Raw genomic sequence first — 24,562 nt, forward strand, 5'->3', positions numbered from 1 at the left:
AGGTCACAGTCCTGGTAAATGACAGGACCAAGCAAGTCTTCAATAAGCACATTCACCTATAGTGGAATCGACATGAGACTCAGAAAATTCCTTAGTTCCTGAAGTGACCGATTTGAGCTCACAGGCCATGAGCTTTAGAAGGCAGAGTCCAGCAGCAGTGCGAGGACAGAGCAACTCCCCACCAGGAACCTGCACCCCGCCAGGAGCCTGCTCCCCCAGCTGTGAGAAGGCCTTGCTAAGGCCTTCAAGGCCTTGCCAAGGCTGCCTGGAGAACTCACGCCTGGCTGATGGTCACTCATGTGCTTCTCCCACATCTCACCTGCTGCCTGCGTCTCTGGGGAACACGCTGCCCGGGCAGGAGCTGAGTTGGCTCTTGGAGCTGGAAGAGCTCCTGGGTGCTCATGGTGGGTCCCAGGCCCACGTGCCCATTTACTGGAAGGTGACTAAGGGGAGGAGGCCGGTAGACAGGAACCAGCGAGGCTGACTGTCATTTCTGAGGACAGCAGATGCTTCAGGGAGCAAACAGCAGCTTCAGATTTTGGGGGGCTGCAGCTACATTGACTAAGCGGGGTGGGCCAAGGGGCCTTGGGTCTTGGACCAACAGGAGGTTCCATCAGCTGTCAAATCAGGGGAAGGGAATAGGGTTTTATTGCATGGCATTACTTCCTTAATGTGTAAAATGGCCATGGAGAAAGATCTAGCTCAGGGGGTTGTGTGTGTATGAACTGAAACGTAATAAGTAATCAAATACATAATGCACAGGGCCAGAGAAGTGCAAGTGCCAACAGCCTCCTTTATATTAATTATACGCCTCACTGAATTCAGTAGTCAGTGGCAGCATATGAATGATGATATTGGGTAGTCTGAGTTCTAGAATCACTGGGCTGGCATGAGGTCAGAGGCCAACCCTCTAGTCTTCTTTATGTGATATGAGAATTTGCTGTTCAAGATTTGTGCCCAAGAATACTGATATTGTCCTGGGTAATAAGGGGTATGTTGAATTTCAGAATTCATCCAGGGACAGAGGAGGGTGCTCATGCCTGCCAACCTCCCAGCACCCCTGCGCTGACCAGATCCACTCTTACACTCTTAGATCTACCTGTAGAGCACATCCAGAGTGGGCTTTGGTCACCATCTGAAGAGAAACGTCAGCTCTGTGTCAGGGCTTGGACTGGAGAGAATCTCCACTGAGGTAGGGTTGATGGCTCAGTTCACCCAGGCCCAGGAGGAAACCAAGTCTCAGTGTCCTTAGTATGAACTGAAAGGACTCCCATGTCCCCGATGAGATACACAGCACAAGCCCAGGGCCCTGATTCCCTGGGGCTCACGTACCCACCCAGTTGTGGACCACATCTGTTAGCCAGGACTCACCCGTTCACTGTTCTTGGGAGAACCCTCCAGAAATCACACTAGTGAGGGACACTGGCCTCCTGTGGCCTTGCCTAGGATGCCACCGAAAGAGGTCACTCCTTGAGTTGCCAGAAGCCCCTCCACAAAGCATGTCTGGGAAGGTGGTCCCACTCCTTCCACTATGACCCAGCTCTGCTCCCAGGAGCCTGGAGGGTACAGGAGGCCAGAACCCCTGGAAGAGGAGGAGGGAGACCCTGACCAGGCTTCCTGGCCTTTCATTCTCGTCTCTCTTCTCTCCCAAACCCAGTATCCCTAAGGAGTGGAAAGTAAAATGGACTCTTAATTGTCTTTGCCCCCAAGCATGTCTTTGAGAAGTAAGGAGTGTGATATAAAGTGTTCATTAAAGAAACTTCCTGGCGTGGGAGCATCTCTGCGGGATCCAGGGTTGCTGTCTGGGCCCCATGGGCGGTGGATGAGGCCGATGTCCATGGTCAGCTTTAAGGCAGGGTTGAGGTCTGCCAGGACACTTGGTGGAGGGGCAGGCAACCTGCCCAGGTGAAGAACTTGATCTATGTGAATCTAAACAGAGGGCCCTGCTGCGCTGTGGGATGGGCGGGAGGGAGGGTATTGGGACAGAAGACCACAGTCCTCATACCAGGATTTCTGCCCCCCATGAACAGCGGGAATCTTGTCCTTGGAAAGGAGGAGGAACTGGGGTATTTCTTGACGTGCCTTACTTCTCCCTCTTCACCAAAGTTGGGAACTTCAGAGGCAGGAACAAAGACCCCGGTCCTGCAAGCACCTGCAAGTCCTTCTCCAGGTCCCTGAGCCCAGAGGGTGCAGGGCAGAAAGGAGCCTGGGAAGATGGGCAGAGTCTGCCCAGAAGGAAAGTGTGGGTGGATGGTCCTCTCCCCTGAGATCTTGCTTAGCTAAAGAGCCTGAGCTTTGATCCTTGTGAAAAAAAGTCATCCAGGAGACCCCTGGAAGACAGGCAGTAGCAGGGAGCCCATGCAGATAAAGCGTCAGGGACAGGCACAGCCTATCCTGTCCTGCAGCTGAGCCGTACATTCATTAGTCACTCTCATGGCGATGTGGACAGGATAAAGCGTTGCTCCTGTGGTCTATTTTCCCCCATGGTGGTGAGAACTCTCTTAACCGTTTTGAGGTGTACAATGTGGTATTGTCAGCTGTAACAATGGTGACAATGTTGCACGGCAGATCTGGAGAAGGAATTCATCTTGCATGACTGAAGCTTCACACCCACTGAAGAGTGACTCGCCACCCTGTCCCCGCTCCCCACTCCTGCCAGCTGCACTCTGGGAGACACCTCATATAGATGGAATGTGGCGCTCGCTCTCAAGAGACCTCCCATCTTCACTGCGGCATCTTTCACAGTCGCCTGGATATGGGAACAACCCGAGTGTTCATCGAAGAATGAATAGATAAAGAAAATGTCATATGCACGCTATGAAATGTTTTTTGGTGAAAAAAGGAAATTCTGCCATTTGCGCCAGCATGGGGATGGGGAGGGTTTCCATTCAAGGTAGGGGCAAGGAGGGCGCTGCCTTGGGGCACTAAGCAGGAAGGACATCTTTGGGCAACGTGGCCCTCCTGGAGGGGATTCCAAGTCCAGAGAGTGAAGAAAGGAATAAGGCAGACGTTCAAGTGGCCCCATTGCTCTTCTGGTTGTGCTGAGTCCTCTCCCGTCCTCTCTGCCTTCATCCTCTCAAGGATGCTCTGAAGAGGTCATTGTGAGGCCCATGTTACAGAAAAGGTCTCGGATGGCTGGTGACCAGGGAAGGATGCTCTGAGAAGGACAGTCTCAGCTTTGTTCAGCTTCCCACTTCCAGCCAAGGCTTTCTGGCTTCCCAAGAGTGCTGGAAGTATCAACCAGGGGAGGAGAAAGGTCTGCACAGGTGTTCCAAAGGCTGGAGCCAAGAGGGTGCATGTGGGGCACGTGGGCACGTTGGAGCTGGGAAGGTTTCCAGGGCGCATACCCTGGGTTGGCTACCTGTCCTGGGGGCATGGGCTCCCCAGGTCCTGTCCCCTGGGGAGCTTTGCACAGCGCATTCCATCAGCACAGGCTTCCAGGAATCTTCTCACCTGGGAGCAGGGGCTCTGGGGATCTGCCAGGCCAATGAGGACTAATCCATCCCCTGCCACCAGGGACAGTTCTGGGGCACATGCTACGCCCCGTCTCTCCCCTAGGAAAACTTCACGTTTAACTCCGTGGGTTGGTTAGGGCATTCTGCTCCTCCTACTGTGCGGAACTCTGCCCCCTCGTGCATATTCACAAGCGCATGCGCGCACACACACGCACACACACGAGGACTTTGAGCAGCATACAAACTGATAAGACCTAAGTGCCCTAGAAAAAGCCCCATCTGCTAAAATTGGGCTGTTTGTGACCACCAAGACCACGTGTGACCCTGCATGCTCCCAAACATCTGCTGTCCAGAACACCCCGGCAGAACATCCATGAGCTTGGGCCCCACTACCCCTTTCTCTCCACCTCTCTGTCAGGGGCAGAGATGGCTCTGCCTCCCCACAGACCGAGCCTGGGATGAGAGTGGCAGAGAGCAGGCCGGTTGTTGGAGTGAGGAGGGTGCTCTCTGTGCCCTGGCTGAGCTCCGCCTCCTCAGCTCCACGTCTGATGGCTGTATTTGGCGAGCTCACCTGGGTGACCAGGGCTCCTGGGCCACCCGAGCCCTCACCCCTTCTGCGGCGTCTGGAGGGGCTGGTTTCTCACACCTGTCAAGTCTTCCATTTCTCAGGCAACAGACGCAAAGGCTTGGCCCAGGTGGCGGAGACACTCGGCCCCTGCGCGCAGGCTCTCTTCTCCTGTCTGCATTCTTCTAGGCTGGCAATTATGAACCCATCCCCAGAGATTTGTGTTAGCATCTGCTGCTGGGAAGCCTGTTGGTGTCAAGCTGGCCTCACCACTTCTGTCTGGCGTGACATGTATCACAGACGGGGTGTCCATCTGCGGCCTGCCACAGTGCGCTCACAAGCACACTGCAGCGTGTGTGCACAAGCTAGCGTGTGCACCCAGTGGTGTGTGGACCGGGCACTTGTTGTCTCTTACCACCCACTGGACACCAGGCTGGGGTGGTCTACGTGAGGGCCACGCAGAGTTTACACGGAATTGATAAAATCAGCAACCAGCAAATGAGATCCTCTCAGCTGGGGCAGAAGCGCTGGGGGAACACAGCAGAGAGATGCGTGGTGAATGAAGGCAGGCGCCTCTTTAGACTGAGCCCCAGGCAAGGCCTCCTGAGGACACGGGAAGGTGGGAGTCCTGCATCCAGGCGAGGGACGGCCAAGGCCAGAAGCCAGCATAGAATGGTGTGCTGCATGGACAGCAGAGGGGCCAGGAGGGCAGGCACGAGGAGGGGCAGGATCTGAGGCTGGTGATGGGCTGGTCAGCGGGGCTCTGGGCTCCCGAACCCACACTCTTAAGTCAGATCGCCCAGGCCCAATCCTCTACTTTGCCACTTGGTAGCTTTGTGATCTTGAAGGAGTTCCTTAACCTCTCTGGGCTTCTGAGGGGTAACGGTGCTACCCTCCCCTTTGAAGAGTTAACCGTGATGATTGATCTAACTTATGTAAAGGGCACACAGTAGGTTTACTATGCTTGAGCCTTCCTTAGTAAGTATTTACTATTGTGACCACCTCCTTGTCCTGGGAAAGGAGCTTAGATTTCAAGAGGTGTGCATGTGTCTACTGGGACAAGCTCCAGACTGGAGTTGGCAGAGACCCGAATCTCCCTGTCTGTCTTCAAGTTCCCAGGTGTCCAGTCCCTTAGAGAGAATTCCAGGACAGTCCTGTGGGGCTCCAGCTTAGTGGTCGACACAGGAGTCAGGTCCTAAGGGTGAGGTCTTAATGAGAGACGAACCGGTTACCCAGGAAGTGAGTCCAAAACTCATCGGGAAGGGTGTCATAGCCGAGATAAAGAAGATGGAAAGACGGGAATCCCCAAGAGCAGGGGCAGGAGGCCAGGCAGGGCAGCGGGAGGGGGGCAGGCAGGGGACTGATGGAGCCTGGCCTCCAGAAGCTTCTTTATGATCCCACGGACACTGGCCTGGGGGTCAGGCTGCTTCCACATGGGCTAAGGAAGGCGTTGGTTGAGATCACTGAAGAGATCTTTCCTAGCTACCCAACTCAAGACATCCCCAGGAGGCTGGGCTGGCTAGGGGGTCAGGGGCAGGAGCAGGAGATGGGCACCTGTTGCAGAATCAGGAGCCCTAGCCTTGTGGCAGGCGAGGGATCCAGTGCTTGGTTTCCCCTTTGCTAGCTGGAGTGGAGAAGGAGGTGATGTTTGTAGCCCCAGCTAACTAGAGGCCATCCTGTGACCAGACCTCTTGGTGGGATGTGCCTAGTCATCCTGGAAGTGACTTGCATCTGAAAGGCCCATCCTGTTGGCAAGTTCTGCTTCTTCACACACACACGGGCACCCCCCATGAAGTGTGGGCTTCTGAGAGAATTTACAGGAAAATCACATTTTTATAGATCTAATTCTATTTTTAATGCATTTTGGATTCTTACTATTGAAAGAAGCCCTGTTGCAAATCCTGTGGAGAAGCAAATACCTCTCCCCCCATGGATACTGGTGTTCATATTTAGGCTTTCAAAGAAGGGGAGCCCCTCTCTGTTCAAGTGTGTGTGTGTGTGTGTGTGTGTGTGTGTGTGTGTACACACATGTGTGTGTGAAAGAGTGTGAGTGTGCATGTGCTTTTACTCCGGCATATGAAAAGATTCATGAATACATTTTCCTTTCTCTTCCAGGCTTTGTTATGATGACTTGCTGGAAAAAGACACCCAGTGTTTATGCAGAGGGCAGATCTGAGCTTCTCAGATCTCCATCTGAGCTTGCTCTCCCTTCTTCCTGGTGTGTGACTGCTGCTCCTAGTGGGCACAGCCCTGGGGGCCACTTCAGGAGGAGGCACAGAGGAAGCTTAATAATTTGGGAAAAGTGGAAAATTTCACTGCTGCTTGCATTGGGACAGGGAAGGGAGGCAGATGTGAGCAGGCAGGAGAGGGTGCCTGGGAATCCTCCTGGAAGTCATTCAACAACCAATATCCATCAGGGAACATCCGGGGACCTCTGTTGTGTGCTTCTGGGCTGTCTGAAGGAGGAGGACTGTGTATATTTTTTTTTTTAATTTTTTTTTTGGTTGTAGGTGGACACAATGCTTTTAATTTATATTTATGTGGTGAGAATCAAACCCAGGGCCCCACGCTAGGCGAGCGCTTACCACTGAGCCACAACCCCAGCTCCAGGACTGTATTTAAATGTTGGAAGAATGACTTGGCTTCCCCGGAGGGTTCGTGGTGACTCCTTGGGCATTGTCCCTTGTCTTACCACCCCACACCAATGAACTCTGTGTGGGGAAGTGTTCATCGACTGCCCAGCCTTCCACAGTGGGTGCAGGGGCCAGTGAAGCCTCTGGAAAGACTCTCCTTCATCATTTATTAATGGTCCCTGGCCTCATCCCGAAATAATTAGGGTCGGGATATTTTCACATCATGCAGTTAATTGCCATCTGCACTGCCTAACAAGCCAGGCGCCGGGTGGCAATCTGAGGCCCACTGAGGATTGTGGAGGTGGGATGTGAGTCATGGTGTTGACTGTCACAGCCTGGGGCCTGGGGGGGAGATGGGGCCTTCAGTGGCTGTGGGAGCCCCCGGGCTCTCATGGCAGCTTCCCAGGGAAGGTGCAAGCGCTCTTGTCCCCTGGGAGGTGGAGAGGAAGGCAAGGTCCCGGCACCAGGCTCAGTTCCCGCCGTGGGCACCTGCAGGACGTCCAGCACTCACAAGAGCATCTGCACTGTGGACACGAAGCCCCCAGGTTCTAGCCCCTCTGGTTCCACAGAACCAAAGTCCAAGCTGGGCTCTGCTGTGGGATTTGTGGGGGAAGAGCTCTCAGAGAAGTCCGGGGAGCAGGAGGTGAACCACGGCACAGAGGCTGCTTCCGGGGAGGTCCGGCCTCTGCTGTCACGGGAGGCTGGGGCACGTGGGGTGTCCGCCTGAGTCAAGGACTGGATGTGGGCAGCACCAGTCGTTCTCCAGGGTCTGCTCCAGGGTGAGCGCAGGTGGCGGCCGTAGTGGCCTCAGCTTCCTGGGGAAGAGGACCCTGCAGCCAAGGGCAGCGTGCTGGCAAGGGAGCCATTCGGAGCCTTAGCAGCTCCAGCAGCACCTGGCTACTTAAGACCTGGGGAGCCTCCGAGGCGTCCAGGGTAGGGGTGGCGCATCCCGAAGCCCTGAGGCTCCAGCTCCTGCCCCGGGAAGGGGTTCAACAGCCTGCCTTGCTCTCTGGTTGTGCAGAGGGGCAGAAGGCGAGGGGTTGAGGAAGCGTCTTAACACTGTCCTGTGCTGTGTAAACCAGCCAGTGTCCCCGCACTGTCCCCATGCTGGACAGTGGAGGGAATTCAGACTTAACTTCAGATGTGGATGGAGCACAGACCCACCGGGCTCCGTGTGCTGGCTCTACAAGGCATCTCTCCTTGTCCTCCTGTCTGGGCCCCCTCCGCTACCAGACTTCTCTCGGGATGCCCTTGTTCTCTGTGGAGATTTAAAAAGACAGTGTGGCGGGCAGTTGGCAGGAATCAGTCATGAAGACTGGCATGAGGATCCTTTTTCCACTAGAGCAGGGGAGCGGGGAGGGGGCTGCCCAAGGGCCAGGCAGGGGGGTCTGGAGTTGCACGGGGGCCACAGGATGGCTCTCTTTCCATCCTCGTCCATTTGGGGCAGGGTGATTTGAACGCTGGAAAGGGCTGAACACTCAGGCCTGGTGGCCCTCAGTTCCCCAGAGAGGACAATGAGAACAAACACACCCCACACTCTGTCCCCAATACAGCCTGCTCCTCCCACCACCTGTAGGAAAAGGGGGACTTGCAAAGCCATGTCCTGCTGGAGGAGCAAGCTGCTGTTGTCCAGGCCATGGCCCAGGGAGGGTTGGTCCCTAGGGTTCTGGGAGTTGGCAGGGGAGGAGTGGGCAAAACGCCTGTGTTCAGTGGGCAGGGGATGGACTCCTCTGTCCCCTGCCACACCATGGTGAGCCCTGTGTCCCTGGGGAGACAGGTCCTTCCTGTCCCTTAAGGGAGGAGGGTTCTGTGTTCACCCTCCTGGGTGTGGTTCACCTCCCTAGAGGCCCAGAAGGACCCTGGCCTGGTCCTCCCTGGAGCTAAGAAATCCAGAAAACTGGTTTGGGAGCAGTGTTTTGATTGTCATTAGTGGGAATGTGGGGTTATGTCTGGGAAAGCTGTTGGGTTCTATTTTACAGGACATAAACTGTGTGTGTGTGTGTGAGAGAGAGAGAGAGAGAGAGAGAGAGAGAGAGAGAGAGAGAGAGAGAGAGGGGGAGGGAGGGAGAGGGAACCTTTGCCTGTCTGTTGGGGGACAGCTCATGCCTCTCACCCACCCAGGAATCCAGAGTTCTGCCTGGATCCACAGGGCATCTCTCCTCCATGTCCTCTCATTGATCCAGGAGAGCTTTGAGGTCGCTGCTGTTGGACTCGCATGGGGCAGGAAGGAGGGGTGTGCCTGACAGACTTCCTCAGGGTCTGGAGTCTACATTTACCCAGGGGCAACATGCTGGGGTCGGACAGGCCTAAGAGGGCTTGGAGAAGTGGGGAGGAGGCCCCCAAATGGTCAGGGAAGGCTGCATGGCATAGGGTAGGGCTTTTAAGAAGTGGAATGGTTGAACTGAGAGGAAAGAGAGACTTTCAGGAGAGCAGTTGTGTCAGCAAAAGTGTGGGGGAAGGAAGGAGAGAAGGCAGCCTGGCTAGAAGAAAATCTTTCCAGAATCATCATCATCAAAGCTATACTAATCGAGCACCTACTATGTGCCAGGCAACCTTCTTAGAGCATCACATATCAACTTATTTAATGCTCACAACCACCCCGGGTATTATTCTTGTTCCTTTATTTGTATGAGAGAAGAAACTGAGGCATTGTTCTTGGGTACTGGGACTTGTCCACAGGCACTGGGAGATCTGGTGAGTTCTGATCTCTGAGAGGGAGCAGAGAGGGGGGAAGATGCTGGGCTGGGGTTGGTGCTTGCTAGGGCCAACTGAAGCCGGAGTGTGGGCAGGGGGAAGGGCCTGCTCCTCCATGGCTCCCGTGGCCTAGTTTCCAGGCGGCTGCCAGGTAGTGGGTCCTGGCAGTCAGGTTATAAATATCCTGGAGTGACAGCCAGGCCTTTGCTCTGACGTTAGTGTGGATTAAGCTGGATGTGCAGCCTCAAGGTCATTGGCATGGCTGTGACTTTGATAGCTCTGAGAGGGGTCTAGGTAGGGACTTGCCTGGGATGGGATCGCAGAGCACTGAAGCCTGAACCCCAATGTCCAGCCTTCCCTCCCACGGGGCCCAAGTGCTGGGCTCCTGCCCATCCCCACTCCAGCCTTCTCTGCCCTCCCGCCGCCTGCGCGTAGCTGGTTTTCAGTCCAGTCTTGGCCCAGAGGCGCCCAGGCCACATGTCTCTGGAGGGGCAGTCCCAGCCTGGCCTGCCTCTGCATCAGCCAGACCTCCTCCCCCAGCACCTATCTTTAGCCTCCTTCTAGGGCAGTTTCACAGGGATGCTGGGTGAGGCCAGCAAAGCTGTGTCCAGCTCCTGGGGACTGTGCATGGGACCATGTCCACTCTGTTAATAAACAGAGGATGCTGAGAAATCTCAGCCTCTCACAGCAGGATGAGGCCTGGGAGCCACTTCATTCCATGAACGAGGCTGGGAGGGGCCACCAGCATGTTTACAGCCAACACCCCCACCAGCCTCCTGAGTCCGGCCAGTACTCTCTAGTGACAGCAGTCTGTCGGCTTTGGTGCCACCCTAAAGGAGCCTCAGAAGGTCCAAGGGGATACAGTTGGCTTGGAAGACCTCAGGGAAGGAATTGGGTAGGGCGATGGAGCTTGGGGAGGGGCCAGTCCCTGCTCTGGCTGGGGTGGGGACAGCCCCAGGGTCCACACAGCAGAGACAGGCTTGGTGCTCAGCCAGCTGGACCCACAGGCCAGGTGGGGTCTGAGCGAGTCCTGGCATGTCAGATCTTGTCTACTAGCTCTGGGCATCCGTTTCCACCCCCTTTATGTGCTGCTGAATCACAGGGTCTAGAAGGATAAATGCCACATTTCCCAGAGTCCCTTGCTGCTTGGATTCTAGCCACAAGTAGGTTTTGCCAACCAGAGGCATCCGGAAGGATCAGGGAAGCAGAGGCCATCCCTCTGTGGTGGTGGCAGATGGTGGGCAGCCTCTGGCTGACATGAGGATTTGTGGCAACGGGCATATCTCTGGTCTTGTCACCAGCTTCCTGGTGTGTGGGGCCACTGATGTGGTCCTAGCAGAGGCAGCCGCTGTCTCCTGGTCTTGGGCTCATTGCTGTGAAGATGTGACTTAAGTCAAAAGCCTAGCGGGGGTCCCGACTCCCATTCATCCGGACCCTGTGCTCAGTGTGTAGCCCCATCTCCCCTCTTACACAGCTGGAGATGCCCGGGCACTTCTGTTTTCTACCCAGAATGCTGACTGACAGCTGGGCATGGTTGGGACAGGTGGACTCCGGGCTGAACGGTGGAGGGGTTGGACTGGGACCTGATTCAGAGGCCCAGGAGATGCCAAGCCTGGTGTGGTTGGGAACTGCCAGCTGCAGGTGTGTGGAGAGCCAGGCTCTTGTGGTGGCCAGGGACGGACCACCAACTGGGCCTCAGTGACCCTATGTGGACACTGGAGGAAACAGGGCAGAAATCCCAGCAGGCCCCTTTCAAGGTGACCGGGCACTATCCTCATCCAGAACCCCGGGGCTGCTCTCCTGCAGAAAGAGATGGGAAAGATAGAACAAACCCAGGTGCAGCTCACCGGGGGCGGGGGCCCAGGCAGGCCAGCCTGGGGGAGAATTCTGGAACATCCAAGGAGGACAGAGCAGCAGCGCCTTCCAGAAGGCCGCTTGAAAAAGTGCAGACTGTCAGCAAATGCTCCCTGGGGAAACTGCCCAGGCTGCCTTGGCTCCAGGGTCCACCTCCCGCCTCCAGCAGCCCTGTGGCCAGTCTCCCTGGAAAGGTGAGGAGCCAGGCTCAGGCCCTGGCACATCTGCCCCACTGAAGCCTGCACCCTGAGGCTGCCCTGGAAGCTGCCAAGTTCCTGCCAGACCCACATTGGAGCCTCACACGTTCCCCACACAGGAGAATAAAAATAAAAGGCCCGAAGAGACTGGGGCATGCTCTGTGCTGCTCCTGGCTCTCGGGTAGAGGTGATTTGCTGAGGGTGGCCACCTAGAGGGACCTTCAGGTACTGCCCCCACTGCCATCAGTCCTCCCAGGAGTTATCATTCATCCCCACATTGCAGATGAGGAGACTGAGCTCAAGGTGGTCCAGGAAGCCACCAGCCTCCATGGGGACTGGAATTTGAACCGTCTTTCTAGTTCGGAGCAGAGTCTAGTGACTGGGTGTACTGCCAACCCAAGCAAGGGCCCACCAGGTGCCTGTGACCCACGTCGCTACCTTAGGCCCTCCTGAGTCACCACGCCAGTCCCTCACATCTCCCTGTCCTGTGTTCCCTCACCACCTCCTGAGCTGGGCATGGCAGATAAAGAGCTCGTATGGAAGCAGGCTCTGCTCTTCCTCCTGTCTGGGCTTTGGGGTTTTTAAAAATCTTTCTTTCCTCTCTTTCAGTTTAAGCAGGTAACTGTCATGGTACTCTGGTATCAGTCACTGACATTTAAGTCCCAAAGCTTTCTAAATAGGGAAAGGAGGTTGGCCTTAGCTTGTGCCCTAGGAGGAGAGGGGGCCTTCCTGGCTCTTGGGCTCCCTGTGAGGGGAGCAGGAGAGGAAAGGCCCCCAGAGAAGCTTCCTTTGCTTCAGTGGCTCTGGAGCTGATCTGGAAGGTTCTGAAGGTGGAAGAACATGCTGCCACCCATTCACACTCAGCCCTGAGCCTGGAATCTGTCCCTTCTCTGCACCAGATGCACAGTGGTGTTCCTCCACTACTATTTGGCCGAATTCTGACACTAACTGCCTAGAGTCAGTGTAGACCCCCCAAGTTATGGGCTCAGACCCCTAAAACTGCCCTCACCCCATCTCAGATTCTCCTAACCAATCCGGGTTGCCACCGTGCTATGAATTAGAGTCCCAGGACCCGCTTCTGATGTGCAATTCTTTGTTTAAACAGCTCCCAGAACTGAGGAAAACCTCTTTCTTCCTTGCCTCCTCCATTATCTGTTTATTGGAGAAGACTGCAGCTCAAGCGTGCAGACGGAGGAGATGCACAGGGCTTGGGATGGGGGCCAGGATTGGGCGTGGAGCATCAACACCCTCCTAGGCACACCACACTCCCGGGGCAGCCTGCCTGTGCTCGCCATCCCAAGAGACTCTCCAGACCCCTTCCCATTTGTGTTCAATGTTTTCCTGGGCGTTCCATTTCACAGGTGTGCTTGACTCGGTCATTGGCCATAGGTGATGGGATCAATTTCCAGCCCCCACCCCAGCGGATGGAGCCGGGCTAAAAGTTCTAACTCTGATCATGTGACTGTCTCCCCTGGCAACCAGCACCCTATTCTGAGGCTACCCCGGAGCCCTAGCCACGAGCCATCCCAGCACATAAAAATGACGCTTCTTCAGAGATTCCATGAGTTCTAGGAGTTGTATTCCAGGAAAAAAGGTATAAGACCAGAATACCTATTCCTGCTTCATCACTGAATCACAGATCCCCACACTCCACGTGGGGAAACAGAGACCGAGAGAGGAGCCCCCTGCCCAGGTCCCCACAATGACCAAGAGGCCCTGGGGTCCTGCAGATGCCGAGTCCTCTGGAGCCCCGCGGTGGCGTGCCACCTTTGTGGGCAGCATCTCTTCCCCTTCATCAGCCATGGGCCATGGAATCGCCCCTTCTCCTTAGGACCCAGGCTGGATGCCAGCCCTGCCTGTGACCCATCCCCTGGCTGACAGAAGAAGAGATGAGCAAGCAGGAAGCTTCCTACCCAGGGGTGGCTGCCAGGACGCTCTTCCCTGACCCCAACAGGAATGGCCAGCGGCACCTCCCGAGGCTCACCAGGCCCCAGGCTGTTGGAGGGCTTTGCAGGTAGGTGCTAACCCTCTGGGCTGCCAACCCGGTAGGCACTGCATTCTAGATGGGTACCAGCTGTGCTTCAGAAACGTCCAGTGCCCCACGGCTGACAAATACCAGGGCTTCTGAAGCAGGCTGGAGCAGCACGGGACTGCAGCCACCTCACAGGGCACCCCAGGAGCTGCTCCCCAGAACCCAAGAGCCAGATGAGTTCACGGGGCCTGGGGCGGGAAAGGGCCTTGCCCAGGGCCACCTGGCTGGTAGGAGGAGCAGCAGGGTCTCAGCTTAGGTGTTTTGCTTGGTCGTTCCTTTGCCTGTGGTGGCCGGGAGCAGGATGGGGAGGTGGCAGTTCTGTCCTCATAACTCAGTTGATACATGCCGGGTCCCCAGCCCCCACCCACCTGGAGGGGCTCTGCCAGCAGCAGAGGGAGGTGAGCAGCCTGCGTCTGAGTAGCGCCGTCTGAGCCTCTCAATCCCCAAGAGTGGTTCTGTCTCATGGATGAGAGCCTCCGACATCTGTACCTGTCGGGTGACAAATCCAGATGCGTGCTCCCTGTCTCGTTAGAGATGCATCAGGCCCGATTAGGCCCACGAACCTGCCTGCTGCTCCTGGATCCTTTCGGCAGAAAGCCACAGGAGAAACAGAAGCCAGGAGCAATTCATGCCAGGAAGTGCGGTGTGGCCAAGGGCCCAGCAGGGCAGTCCAGGGGCCATGGGGTGGGGCAGAACGCCACACACGTGACCCTTGGATGGAATGACTGACTGACTGCAAGTTCAAGGCCAGGGGGCCCCAAGCCTAAAACCCCAGCCCTCGTCCCTTCCTCCTCTGGAGAGGCGACAGGGAGTGTTCTGGTCCTTGGGGCCTTGCTCTCTCAAGCTTGGAGAGGAGGGGACACAGGAGCCAGATGAGCAGACCCACCCTCCGGGAATGGGTCCACATACGTCACAGCCAGACGCTCTGCCTCCTGCCCTCCAATCTGTGTTCCATGTCCTCGCTGTGGGCCCGTCTCCTCGGGCAGGTCTGGATAGCTCCCTGGCAGAAGATGGGCTGCCGGTGGACAGGAGCCAAGGTTTGTCTTCCTGCCTCCCACTGAGCCCGTCCAGACCAGCTTGCCCTCAGTGCCCACCCTGCCCGGTCTAGTATCGTGTCCCCTCCTCCACAGTAAGTTCATGTGTGCTCCATGGCAACTGCCGGTGACGTACCTGCTCCCCACCCCAAGGACGGCACCTTTCTGAGTGCCGGAAGTGTGTCGATGGAGCTACTTCCCCCCCATGTGATGCACTGGCATAAATGTGGGAGACTGGAGGGTGTCTGGCGGCTCTGTTCAGTTCTGCCCCTGCACTCAGCTCCAGGCCAGCCTCCTCCCCGCCCAAGAGAGCATCCCTCATGCTTCGTGACCACCCACCTGTATTTTTTTTTCTTTGGTAACATTGATTGAACTCAGGTGCACTTGACTACTGAGCCACATCCCCAGCCCTGTTTTGTATTTTATTTAGAGACAGGGTCTCACTGAGTTGCTCAGTGTCTCGCTTTTGATGAGGCTGGCTTGAACTCTTGATCCTCCTGCCTCAGCCTCCTGAGCTGCTGGGATTACAGTCACATGCTGCCATGTCCGGTCCCACCTGTCTTGAATAGCCTATTGGGGCATCCCCTGCTCTGTGGGTCCTCCTCTTGGAATGAGAGAAGAGAGACTCTTCCCCAGTGTCCCTCAGAGCCAGGACACAGGCACAAACATGGCCCCTGCTAGCGTGACCCAGCTGTCTGAGGCTTCAGCCGGAGACACTTGTGCATCATGTGCATTGTCTGGTAAGAGCAGGGGGCAGAAGCATCTGCTGTAGGGATGGAAGAGGTTTCTGGAACCCCTCGTGAGCAGTCGGAGCTGCGACGGGTGTGTCCGGTCACAATCGTGAGCTTAGTGCGAGTAGGTCCGAGGGCTGGTTGGCACCATCTAGCCACTCCCAACACCTGGCCACCTGAAGACTGAATATCTTCGTTTTCTATGTAAGGATGTGGGTTTGCAAACACCCTGCCTGGCCCAACACTCCCGGGAGTAGGGCTGGGTCTGTGTCAACAGGGAGTGTGGGTGAGTGTGCCTGGACACACGTGTACACACAGGAGGCGAGACAGAGCCAGGCCACGGTGACCGGGACGACAGGGATGCAGCTCACGGTGACTGGGGTGTCTTGACCAGGAAGAAACCTTGGAGCAGGAGGAGGTGCTCACAGTTCAGGGAAGACCTGGGCAGCGCTGGCCCTGGGCCTGCTGGGGAGGGGCACCATCTGGGACTAGAAGGGAGCAGAGCAAGCCTGGCAGAGACCAGGGACCAGAGCAGCTGAGGACAGGCCAAACACAGGGTCAGGCCCACTGGCCACCCCTCTGCATCTCGCCCCTCTGCTGCCACAGCCACCCCAATGTGTCCCGGGCTGCTCCCCTGGCAGCTCTGCAGCCCTGGGGCCTCCTGAAGGGGAACAAGGTGGGAACCAGTGGGCTGCCCAGGTGTCAGGCACAGGACCCAGGACAGTCTGCAGGCGTTGCCCACTCCTGATGCTCGGTTCAGTAGGGCTGCAGTGGCAGTGGCTGCTGCCGGACAGTCTGCTCAATGGCCGCTCACCAAGAACCACTCTTGCTTAACAGGCTCTCCCAGCCCCTGCTTGGAGTCCCTCAGCCTCCTGCTCTGGCCTCCCTCAGCCACTCCTCCCTCTGCCCTGGGCTCCAGGCCTCCTTTCTTGGGTCTCACCTCCCTTCTCCCGCCCACCTCCTCTGCATTCATCCTACCTGCCACCCTTGGCCCACCTCCTGCTCCCTCTGTCCCTCATTTCCCCTCACCCTCCGCAGTCACTTCTCCGCCATCTCCTTTCCTCTCCTCTTCCACTCCAAAGCCTCACCTCCTGCCCTCCCCTGTGAGTCTTTCCCAGGAGCCCCTGCCAGGCCTCACCTCTGCCCCTCACTGGTGCCAGGGGCAGTCCTCAGCTCGGGGAACAACCCTGGGATGGGCAGGAAGAGGGGGATGGTAGCGACCGGGAGCACCCACCCAGAGCACTGAGCGACAGAACCCTGTAGGACCAGGGGGGCGCTTCTGTCCTGGGGTGGGGACTGCTGAGATGGCCCCAGGGGACAGTCTGGCACTCTGTGCTCACGCTGGCCTGCCTCTTCTCTCCCTGCCTCTGTTCTCTGCTCCCTGCTCTCCCTCTGGCTTCTCCGCCCCGCTCCGCCCCTTGGTCTCCCGCGTGGGGACTGGAATAACTTCTTGGCATTAACCACTGCTTCTGCGCGGGGAGCATTATCTTAATTGAGTCTCAGCTTGCTCACAGCCACTCAGCTGTCATAAATAATGAATGTTCAGACTGACTGTAAACCAGGGGGCTGGACAGCGCCTCGCCTCGCCGTGGCCACCGGCTTCAGCTGCCTGCAAAGGAGCCGAGTGTCCCTTAATAACGCATGGTCCAGGTCCACCTCGGGACACCTGGAGCTTCCTAGGGAGGAGCATTGCCGTGTGTGCTGCGGGAAGGGGCTGGGGACTTGCGGGCCTCTGATCCCTTCCGGAGAGGCCCTGAGAGGTGTCAAGGCTGCCAAGCCTCCTGCCAGCCACATGGTGAGCACGAAACCGGCCTGCACTGCCCCTCCTGTGTGCTCAGCAGATGCTCTTTTGGTCGTGGCTCTAATCCTGGGGTACAAATCCTCTGGCCAGCTGCTCACCAGGTCCCCGGTGACTGTGCTGTTTTCTGTGTGTAAAGGAAGCCGCCGTTCAGAGTCGGATGCCGTTTTAGCACATTGGCACTGTCTGCAGAGCCAGCCGGTGGCTGGGGGTGAGGGTGGTCTGCAGACTCTCGCTGTTGGCCACTTCTGCCCCAGGGATGCCAAGTCACTGCTTGGCTGTGCATGTAGGATGCATGTAGGGTCTCCCTGGTCCCCATGGCCCAGCTTCCACTCGGTGTCCCCTCCGTCTGGCTGCTCTGGGTTTTTAACTGACCCCTGACTGCCTATGTCAAAGATGTCCCCCACCCTATCCTCCTGTGTCATGGTTGTGCTCAGAAATTCCTCAGCCAACAGGTCCTGAAAGTAGGCCTGCGAGCTAGAGGTTTCTGGGAGGGGCGAGGCTGCTCCCGAGGCCCCCTGTGGCTGCTCCTTCCAAGGCCGCGGGCTGGCCTTTACCGCGCTGGGCAAAGGGAAGGTATTAATGAGCCTCCGCGCCCTTTTCACTCCGACACACGCTTGTTGGCTTGTTTGGGATGCCTGGGCGGCAGGTGAGGGGACCCAACCTGTGGTGGGTTAGAGGTTTTTCACGTTAATAGCCTTAGTAATGCAGGAAGGCCTGCTCAACGTCTGTTGTAGCTGATACTCAAAGCTGTGCGCGAAAACATCACCGGGTCATCAGGTCAACTCTGACAGCCCCGGCTCAAAACCCCAGACCACTAGGCTATTCGAGCCCCTGGGAGGGGCAGGGGATGCGCCTCCCACAAGCAGCTGCTTCCGCTGGGGTTGCGGGGCTGTGCTCCCACGGGGTGGTCCTTCCTGCTTCCCCTTGGTGTTCGCGGGCTCATTTTGTCGTGGACAGATGCGAAATCACTGGTTAACGATGCTACTGATAACGACAGGTCCATGATGGAGCTTTTCGCCAACACGGTTGCGGGAGATGGTCGCGGACCCCGCGAGGAACCCGGCCTCAGAGGTGTTCTCTGGCCCCTCCAGGCCGGAACTCAAACCCACTCACTCCAAATTTGACCCTCTCGCTCCACCCCTGCGACAGTGGGTCTTCACGGGGGTTCCGGAGAGAACTTCAGCTTCCACAGGGGTTCCTGTGAGCCCAGAGTTGTTCGCACAGCACCGCGTGCCGAGGCGGGCGTAGCTCCACGGCTTCTCAGAGGCGCTGGGGTCCACTGTGCGCAGCGTGCCGTCTTCCATTGCCGGCTGGTGGAACCGCCACCCTGTTCATTCACGCAGCCAACTGTTTGTGGAGGACCAGGAGGTGCCTGGCTGGTTGCATCCCGTCCTCCCGCAGCTTTCACTTCAGCTGAGCAGGGGACCCAGCTGAAGGGTCGAGAGCAGCGGCGGGAGAGGAGGACCGGAGCAGCACGTGACTCTTCGCCTGGCGCTGGCGCTCGACGTCTCCCCCTGCATCCTGCTCTAAGAATGAAGACCGGTGGGTTGAACCCAGCCAGACGCCCTGACCTCAGGGCTCCCGCCGCCTCTGCCCCTCAGCCCAGCACCCCGTCCTCCTGCCATGCTTTAGAAAGCTCCGGAAGCCTGGCCCCTCCCCTTTCAGAGCCGAGCATGTAGCCAACACTGGCTGCTGCCAGATCGTCTTCCCGGGAAACTCATTCTTCAGGCTCCAGGCTGGCCGGAGCTGCAGCACCAGGAGGGCCAGGTGGCATTCAGAAAGGGCAGGAGGAGGTGCAGGGACAGGGGACAGAGGAGGGCAGGCTGAGCCCACAGGAGCCCCAGGTCTAGAGGACCCCCGTTCCTCGAGAGGAGAGGAGGTTGGGACAAGCGCCGCCTTTGCAGTAAAAGGCAGGCAGAGCCCGGCAGGCTTGGGGCTCCCGTGGAGCCACCTGTTCTGGTCAGAAGACGAAGCTCAGAGCGCTCAGGCAGACAGGAGGAAGCCGAGTCTCAGGACGGCCTCGGGCCAAAACCACGCCTTTGAAAACACTGCAGAGGGTCTTTGTATACACACGGAGCAGAGGGAGAGAGCCAGGCTCCTCAGCTGACATGGTCACAGGCCAGACCAAGGCCGCATGCATGCGCCGTGAGAAGAGACCGCCTCTGGGGACCCCAGACACGTTGAGGGCAGAGCAGGTCAAGACAGGCTCCAGAAGCAGCAGCTACAGGACGTATCCATCCCTCGTTCAGCCCGACAAACACGGGCTGATCCTCCACTCTGTCCACCGGAAGCCACAGGAGGCAGAACTTGCCCATCTGGCCCTAGTAGGTGGCTATGTGCGGGGAGCTGGTCCCCTTTGTGCATGATGCCTAGGTCTCCTTTTCTGAAAGCAAGGTTGCAGTAGAACAGGCAGCAAGACCTGTAATCCCAGCAGCCGGGGAGGCTGAGGCAGGAGGATTGCCAGTTCAAAGCTAGCCTCAGCAACTTAGCAAGACCCTGTCTCTACATAAAATATAAAAAGGGCTGAGACCGTGGCTCAGTTGTTAATCACTCTGGGTTCAAGCCTTGGTACCAGAAAGAAAAAACAAAGAAAAGGAAGAAGCTCTTCTGGAAACAGCTCCCTCCTGCCTAGCTCTATCCAACCAACCCATATTGGGGTATCTGCCTGTGCCGGTCACAGATACCCCAATAAGGGTTCTGAGTACTCAGGACCAAAGACTAACAAGATTGTCAGTTCTCCCTTCTACGAAGGAGCTCAGGATCCAGCGATGACGAGAACAACAAGCAAAGCAACCAAAGGTCACCGTGTCTGTGTCTGCCTTGCCGGGGGCTCCTGTTCTGGAGACTGTGGGAGACTGGATGGTAGCGCGCCCCCTGCTCCTACTAAATCTTCACACAACCCCCAGGGGAGTGGAATCATCATCTCCTTCATTGGTGAGGAGACTGAGGCAGGGAGAGGGTCCCCAATTTTCCCAAGGACACACAGTTGCCCAGTGCTGGTTCCAGGTCCTGGGCCACCCTCTGCACCCAGGCCAGGAACCGGGGTCTGGGAAGTCGGAGGCTGCCCCCTCTGACGGCAGGCAGCTGGCTTCAGAGAGGAAGGCTTCCTTCCTGGTGTCTGCTTTGTATGGTAATAAGGAGAAGCCAGGTGCCTTTCAAGTCAGTGTCCCCCGGAGGAGAAGGAGGCAGAGCAGAGGGGGCCTCGGAAGGGCTGTGCTAAGGAAGCCGGCCCTGCACAGTCAGCACCAGCCAGCGGCATGACTGGCAAGCACGTGGGGCCCGTCTGATGTTCTCCCAGACTCCACCTGGTGATGGAGGGGTGGGTGGAGTCAGGCACATCTGGCATCAGATCCTGGATTTGCTACTTACTGGCTCTGGGACTGTGGACTAATGATTTGTTCTTAATGACACAGTCTTCTGCTCTGTAAAGAGAGCTGACTGGATCATATCTACACGGTCTCACTTCTGTGTCCTAGACCCTTGCCCCTCCTGTATCTCTCCTGTCCACATTCATAAATCTTATATCAGATACTGGTACAGTTGGCTTGGCAGACAGCCAGTTCCCATCAAGAAGATCAAGAAAAGAGGTAAGAGGCTATGTTTTCATCCGCTAGGAGTTATTTGGCCACCTATATCTGAAAGATACAAGGTTCTAGTTACTAAAACAATATATAAGCTCATACTATTGTGGAAGAAATTCAGAGAGGAGTCAACCACACAGAAGGGTGAATTTCTGTGTCAGGGATCTGGGCTCCTTCTGTCTTATATTTCCCCTAAACTCAGATCCTACTTTGTGGTCCAAAATGGCTGCTAGAGCTCCAGCCATTGCATCCACCTTCCAGCTAGCAAATAAGACAAAGAGATTAAGAAAGTGGTGCCTTTTCCCTTTTAGGAAGTCTTCACAGAAGTCCCACACAACACTTCCATTTAGATCTCAGTGGCCAGAACCTAGATGTGCAGACGCACCTATCTATAAGGAAGGCTGGGTAATATAATGTTTTAAACCTGCTGAGCTTCAAGCCCACTGCTCAGCTATGGGAACTGTTGCTGCCATGGGGAGGCAGAGGGGATACCGTGTAGACATTCCTCGGTCTCTCCTGACTGTAGTCTGAATATGGAACGAGAAAGTCTGTCACAGGAGCTGAGGCCCCAGAGCACTCCGAGATGGAGTGGAGGGATCTAGGCTTGTCTAGGCTCAGGGGAGTCAAAGACATGGGCAATGGCAGAGCAAGAGCTCCAGGAGCAGGACGTGACAGCTGTGCGACACCCACCTCTCACCTGGCCCTGCCCACTCCTCACGTGTGCAGAGCAGACCCCGCCCTGTCATGGGAACTGCCTGTCCCCACTGTGGGGTTTGGGATCCAGGGACAGGGAGCAGGCAGCTCATTACACTAGGTGGGGGCCTGGGAGGAAGGGAGCTGAGCAGATGGACAGGTCAGAGACTTGGACCCAAGTCGGAAAGCCAGGGCTCCTGGTCAGAGCTGCAGCCGCCCCAGGGTGGGTCCCCACAACCTGCGGAGCTGAGCCGCACCTGGGGAGTGGGGACGGGGAGGGTTCCAGAAGCCAGCTGACGGCGAGCCCCTCGCCGTGGAAATGGTATTCTAAACAGGAGAACAAAGCTCGGTGGCAAAACAAAGCCATTCGCTGAATAAATGCTCGGCATTAAAGCGGCCAGAATAGCGATGAATTAAACATCAGGCCGAATGAAGGGAGAACGCCGTGATTTATAATTGCTTCAAGCAGGAGGCAGCCTGGGAGAGAGGCTGAGGCCCCATCGGGACCCGGTTTCCCCACAGAGCTGCAGAAGCGCAGAGAGATGATGTGGGCTGCCCGAGGCTGGGGAGGCTGGCACGAAAAAGGGGCTCCCTGGGGGGATGAAAGGGAGGTGCTCAGGAAGTCAGGAGACCCCGCTGCTGGTCTCAGCTCTGTGTGACCTTGGCTAAGTCGCTGGGCGTCTCTGGGCTCCTTTCCCTTTCCTCTGGTGGGGATGATAAGACGGCCTCATCTTACTCGGTTCTTGGGGGGATAAAGGCAGACGACGGATGCTCAGGGGTGCTGTGATGCGATGTGCTGCTCTTGGTGTCTGTCTCGGCGTCCCTGCGAGAGCAGACGAGATGCTAATGGCGAGGTCTCCTGGCTTCTCCAGGGCGATCCGTCTTCCAGGAGGGGGATGGTGGGGCGGGGGAGAAAGACAGGACATACTGGCAAGCGCCTGGTGGAGCCGCTTCAGGCTGCAGAGGCGAATCTCCTCCCAGGCAGTGTGGTGTGGTGGTTAGGCTCCTGGGGGCCTGGGGTTGAGTCTCAGCTCACCCCGAGAGTGGACATGTGACCTCAGGCCAGTTAGGTGACTTCTGCCCCTCAGCTTCCTCCTCGGTGAAGCATCCCTGGGAGGATTAAATAAAAGAATACCCGCAAAGTACTTGACGTGGAAACTGCTCGTAATTGCTAGCTTGGATTGAGTTGGGAATACCGAGCCATCAGCGGAAGGTCTAGAGAGGCAGCCGTGGCCGGCCTCATGGGCTCTGGACTTGTGCCAAAGCTTGGCCCCTCGTCCTCTACTGGGCTCACCTCCAGACTCACTTCCGTGGTCCTTCTGTGGCCTTGGGCTCTGTGCTCTCCACCAGGTCCCAGGTGAGGCCACCCTGGTTCCAGCTGCATGTTGAATAGCTCAAGGTGAGAGGATGCTGCTGGCTCCTGACTCCTCCGGCCTGGGGACACGTGGCTGTTTCTGGAGGCGGTTGGGGGAGCAGGTGCGTCTACTCCACCCATGGCCACTCACATGGAGCTGCTCCCGAAGGCTCCTTCCTGGGAAGAGGGATCGTGGACACACAAGAGGGATGAGCCTCAGTTTCCCGCTGACGAACTTTATCTGCACACACAAGACCACCCAAAAGGCGCAGGCGATCTGTCTTGCTGGGATGTTCCTGATCTATTCCAAATGACACAGGAATCTATTCCAGAACATTCCCAGCAGTGGAAGGTGCGTGCAGCCTGGAGCCCCCGAGCTTCCCACAGTGGGCTTCTCCAGCAGTAAGCGGAAATCACAAGGAGCCCCGCTCTCTAGATTGACGTGTGTGCATATCAAGAGTTGTCTGAGATCGACTGTGAAGAAAGCAAACCACAGAAAAGCTTAATTCCATTTGAAAAACATATACAATCACATGTATTTGAAAACTCACAGGAAAAGTCTAGGAAAATCTATATCACACTGTTAGCAGTAGTTTTCTCTGGGAGAGAAGTAATTAGGAGGGACTTTTACTTTCAGTATTGTAAATTTCTCTGTGTTTGAGTTTTAAAATAATGAGCATGCATTACTTCTTTAATGGGGAAACCTCCCTTAAAAAAAATTGGTGTGAACATGGTGAGTGGCAGTCAGACTGTGGAGCTTTGCCGGCACAGACCCTGGGATCTGGGGCTTGAGGCTTGGCCTTTTTCTCTAGCCGCAACATGGCTCTCATTAGGCGACATCCCACCCTACAACCTCCCCTGCCTCTGAGCCTCTGAGCTGCTCACGCTGTTCCTGCCCTCTGGGATGCCGTTCCCTCCCTCACCTCGCGGCTGCCCGCTCTCTCCGGGAACCCTCCAGCCGGCTTCCCGGGCCGCTGCTGAGATGGCAAGCAGGGATCCGGGCGTCCCGCCAGCAGGCTCCTGCGTCCTGGGCTCACCCCACCGCACAGTGATCACCTGTCTCCCTTCGAGACTGAGCCTCGGGCAGGCGGGCGCCGTGCGGGGCATATATTCTTCTCCTTCCCGGGGTCGCCTGGTCGTCCCGACGGGTCTACGGAGAGGCGGGTGAGAGAGGCTGGAGATCCCGGGCGGCAGCGGGCCTGGCGCCCTCTAGCGACCAGGTGCGGGGCGGCGGCAGCCCTGCGGAGCTGCTGGGAGGGCGCGGGGCACGAGGCTGGGCGGGGAGCCGGGTGCGAGCGTCCCCTCGCGGCGGGCAGTGGTCCTCTTCCGCGGTCCCCGACGTGGGCTGTGGCTTGGCTTAAAAGCATTTGGAAAGCTGGAGGGAGCGCAGACTGGCGCCTGGGGAGGGAAGGGTGGCCAGTGGAGGCGCGTCACCCAGCCAAGGGTGCTTCCCGGGCGGGAGAAGGGGTACCCGAGGCCCCGAGCTGCGCCCCGCGTCCAGCTCACACCTTGCGGGAAGCCGAGACCTGGCGCCCTCGGCTGGGGGAGCGGCCTCCAAGCCCTCGCTTAGCATGACTGGGTCTTCGGCACGGGCACCCATTTAGCACCTTCGGCGCCTTGAGGAAGCAGTGGGGTGCACGCCTGGTTCCAGTTGCCGCTTCACCCCATTCCCAAGCCCCTCCTGTACCTGGCCCCAGAATCCCGCCTTTCCTGTGGTCCTGAAGGTTGCCTGAGGGAGGGGCAGTGAGGACAGCAGGGCGTCCCCCTGGCTCCACCTGCCACCCAGCCCGGGGAGGGCGCTTCATTTTCCCCTCCTGCCCTTCCCCCTCCCAGGCCTCCATCCAGCCCTCTCCTCGCCCTGACTGCTCCTGGTTCTCCAGCTGGCCTCTGAGAGCCACAGGGGCGCAGAAGGGCAGGAGGCACCCGCGGGAGCTCCAG

General features: G+C 57.2%; 1 pseudogene across 1 annotated transcript in view; it reads right to left on the reverse strand.

The window, feature by feature from the left end:
- Nucleotides 1-24,224, reverse strand: part of LOC306665759 (nucleophosmin-like) — a 35,277-nt pseudogene extending 11,053 nt beyond the window's left edge. Inside the window, exons 1-2 of the transcript in view lie at nt 24,096-24,224; nt 23,681-23,774 (exon numbers count right to left, since the gene is read on the reverse strand). The product of the transcript in view is annotated as a nucleophosmin-like (transcript). The remainder of the gene's footprint in view (nt 1-23,680; nt 23,775-24,095) is intronic.
- Between the last annotated feature and the right edge of the window lie 338 nt (nt 24,225-24,562).

The sequence above is a fragment of the Sciurus vulgaris genome (genome assembly GCF_902686455.1).
Source record: "Sciurus vulgaris genome assembly, chromosome: 7".
Lineage (NCBI taxonomy): Eukaryota > Metazoa > Chordata > Mammalia > Rodentia > Sciuridae > Sciurus > Sciurus vulgaris.